The following is a 3,497-nucleotide window of genomic DNA, read 5'->3' as shown; positions in this document are numbered from 1 at the left end:
CAGCCCTCACGGTCCAGCTGACGTCCTGTTTCCCCAAAGGCCTCTGTCCACAGTTCCAGCCATTTGACCCATTCTGGACTCCTCTTGGGGGCCTTTTATCACATAGTCCCTTGCACCATTGCTTAACCCTTGTGTTCCCACTCCCCTGAAGGTGCTCTGTGAGGACAGTGCAGTGCTGCCCAAGAACTTGACGGTAGGAAAATACAACTAACCTCCAAGAATTCATCAATGGAAGGGCCACAAACATCTCAATACCTCCCAGACCTGAAAAACGTGTTTAAAAATCAGACCGGAAGCATGAGGCCATCCAAAGAGAGCACGAGTCTTCTAGAGGCAGTGGGAGGGTTAGAGGGTGGGTTTGGGGACAGCCAGAGGCGGTCAGCCTTAGAAGGCCAGAATAGGGTGGTCCACAAAGGAAAAGGTTAGCAATACTATCCACACCAGGCCTTCACACAGGGCATAATCTGCCCAATCGTCTTGGAGACCAGTAAGCAGGACAATATATTGTCCGCAGAGCCCTTTCCAAACAGATGTGAGAATCCACTTGGTTAGGGAAATATAAACCTGTTGTGGAGACGGTCATATGATTGGGCTTCTGCTTACCTTTTCCACATCACTGTCTGCCTCTCCCCACAGCAATCAAACTGAAACGCTGCCATGTTCTCTCTTGTCTTCAAAACTTCTACTCTCTCCACCCAGCTTCCCCTGCATTGTCTAGCTAAGTCATCATTTAGCTCTCTGCTAAGACCTCACTACCTCCAGGAAGCCCTCCCTGATCCCCAGGCCCTTCTTCATGTGTTCACATAGGACCTTGTAGTTAATCAGATGTATCTCCCTCTGTTAAAATTGTCCCCAAGTCTGCTTCTCTGTATTCCTCACTAAACCATCAGCTCTATGAAGGCAGGGACTGCACGTATCTTGATCATCAGTGTATCTCCAATACATAGTTGGTACTCAGTCTGTTTATTGAATGAATGCATTAATTGATTAATATATTAATCAGGCTAACAAGCCATTAAATCATCTAAATTCTTGTACTAATCCCATGCTCATTAAGTGACCTTAACAGGAATCTCCAGTCCACTTTATTTTTTCTAATATTTATTTATTTTTTTTATTTGGTTGCAGCGGGTCTTAGTTGTGGCAGGTGAACTCTTAGTTGGGGCATGCATGTAGGAACTAGTTCCCTGACCGGGAATGGAACCCGGGCCCCCTGCACTGGGAGCACAGAGTCTTAACCACTGTGCCACCAGGGAAGTCCCCTCCAATCCACTTTAGAGTTACATTTCTAGTGTTAAAAAAAAATTGCCGTTCTGATTTTTACATCAGTCTCTTGTGAGCTTTGCTAATATGAATTGGCCCCTGAGAATAACTCTGAGACACTGATTAAATCTGGGGGCTTATTGGGAGTTCCCTGGCAGTCCAGTGGTTAGGACTCAGTGCTGTCACCGCTGTGGCCCAGGTTCAACCCCTGGTCTGGGAACTAATAATGCTGCAAGCCATGCAGTGTGGCCGAAAAAAAAAAATTGGGGGGCTTATCACTGAGAGCAGATTCCGGGTGTGCCAAGGCCTCCAAGGGAAAGGCCAGCCTATTTTTCCCAAGAAGTAGCCCCTTGGATCATAGTGAACTGTGCTCATTTTCTTTTCTTTTTTATTATGTATTTATTTATTTATTTATGGCTGTGTAGGGTCTTTGTTGCTGCGTGCAGGCTTTCTCTAGTTGTGGTGAGTGGGGGCTACTCTTCATTGTGGTGCGCGGGCTTCTCACTGCAGTGGCTTTTTCTTGTTGGGAGCTCGGGCTCTAGGCGCACGGGCTTCAGTAGTTGTGGCACATGGGCTCAGTAGTTGTGGCACGCGGGCTCAGCAGTTGTGGCGCACAGGCTTAGCTGCTCCGTGGCACGTGGGATCTTCCCGGATCAGGGCTTGAACCCATGTCCCCTGCATTGGCAGGCGGATTCTTAACCACTGCGCCACCAGGGAAGCCCAAACTGTGCTCATTTTCCATTTTGAATTTCTGTACCTCGTATAGCACTATAAACACCAAATCTCAAGAAATGAATGTCACAGGAATAAAAAAGAATAGAAATATTACATATATCCAAGAAATTCACACACAGACATTGTCCTTTTAGACATTTATAGAATCTCACTATATGGCTTTCCTTTCCAGAGACCCAAAGTTTGCTGGGGTTTTTTTTGTTTTGTTTTTTGTTTTTGCCCGCACTGCAAGGCTTGCAGGATCTCAGTTCCCTGACCAGGGATTGAACCCAGGCCACAGCAATGAAAATGCAGAATCCAACCACTAGACCACTAGGGACCTCCCCACAAAGTTCTTTTTTTTTTTTTTTTTTAAATGAATATCAGTTGTTCCTAAAACCAGTGCCCTCTCTAGTCCTGCTGTGACTGCTTCTAAAAGTACCTGAAGTTTTACTGAAAGTCTGACCTGGCAGTTTTCCCTTCTCATCCCCACGGGCTCCAGGTGCACTCCTGATGCCAGATGATGCCTGTCCTGGCTGAGACAGGGAAGGCATAGCCTCAGTGCAAGGACAGTTCAAGATTTGTCAGCTGACTCTGGCTGATTATCAAGACGTCCAAACTGGTTCCTTTGCTATGTGTAAGCGATTTAATTTTGTGCCTAGTTTTAATCTGCAGTGTACCGTATGTCTGCATCTGCTGTGTTAAAGCATTCATTAGCATTTAAAGGGGGAGTTGATGGTATCGATCACTTTTATTAAAACAAGAAACAGTCATGCAGCAGTAGCTGATGGGCACTCTCTTCGACCACTGACGTCACAGCCAAAGTGTATGTACTCAGAACTCTGGCACAAACAGAAAATGCGATATTAAGGCAGAGACATCAAAGTGGCATCTGTTATAAGCACTTACGATTTACCACCGTGTCCCCTGCCATCCCCAGCCTTCCAAATTATGAGCTTCTTGAAGATAGGAAACTTCATTTTTTTCCTGAATTTCTACCACCTTGCACAGTGTCTGGAACAGAATAAATTTTCTGATGAGTGAATAAATTAAGAAACGAAGGTGAGATAGCCAGTGCATGTTATATAAACACTCTACAAGAACAACTATTTTTCTTATAGATGTTCTAACAGCTATGTACTGCTATGTAACAAATCACCCCAAAACTTAGTGGCTTGAACTAAGAAAACACATTTGTTATCTCACATAGTTTCTGTAGTTCAGAAATTTAGGAATGGCTTAGCTGGCTGGTTCTGGATTGGGCTTCTGATAAAGCATCAGTCAAGATGTTCAGTGGAGCTGCACTCATCTAGAGGCTTGACTGTGGCTGGAGGTTCTGCTTCCAAGATGGTTCTCTCACATGCAGCTGGTTGTTGGCACAGGACCTCAGTTGCTCCTCGTGTGGACCTTTCCACATGCTTAAGTATCCTCATGACATGGTGGCTGGATTCCCCCAGAGAGAAAGATCCAAGAGGGTAAAGTGAAAGCCACAGTGTCTTTTCTGATGTAGCCTCAGACGT

General features: G+C 45.4%; 1 non-coding gene across 1 annotated transcript; it reads left to right on the top strand.

Annotated features, from left to right (window-relative positions):
- Nucleotides 1-1,411: 1,411 nt before the first annotated feature.
- Nucleotides 1,412-1,483, top strand: TRNAD-GUC (transfer RNA aspartic acid (anticodon GUC)). Its single transcript has one exon. It is a non-coding gene; the product is annotated as a tRNA-Asp (tRNA).
- The last annotated feature ends 2,014 nt before the right edge of the window (nucleotides 1,484-3,497 follow it).

Source organism: Delphinus delphis, chromosome 7 (genome assembly GCF_949987515.2).
Source record: "Delphinus delphis chromosome 7, mDelDel1.2, whole genome shotgun sequence".
Taxonomy (NCBI): Eukaryota; Metazoa; Chordata; class Mammalia; order Artiodactyla; family Delphinidae; genus Delphinus; species Delphinus delphis.
The sequence above is the reverse complement of the archived record's forward strand: the minus strand, read 5'-3'. Positions and strand labels throughout refer to the sequence as shown.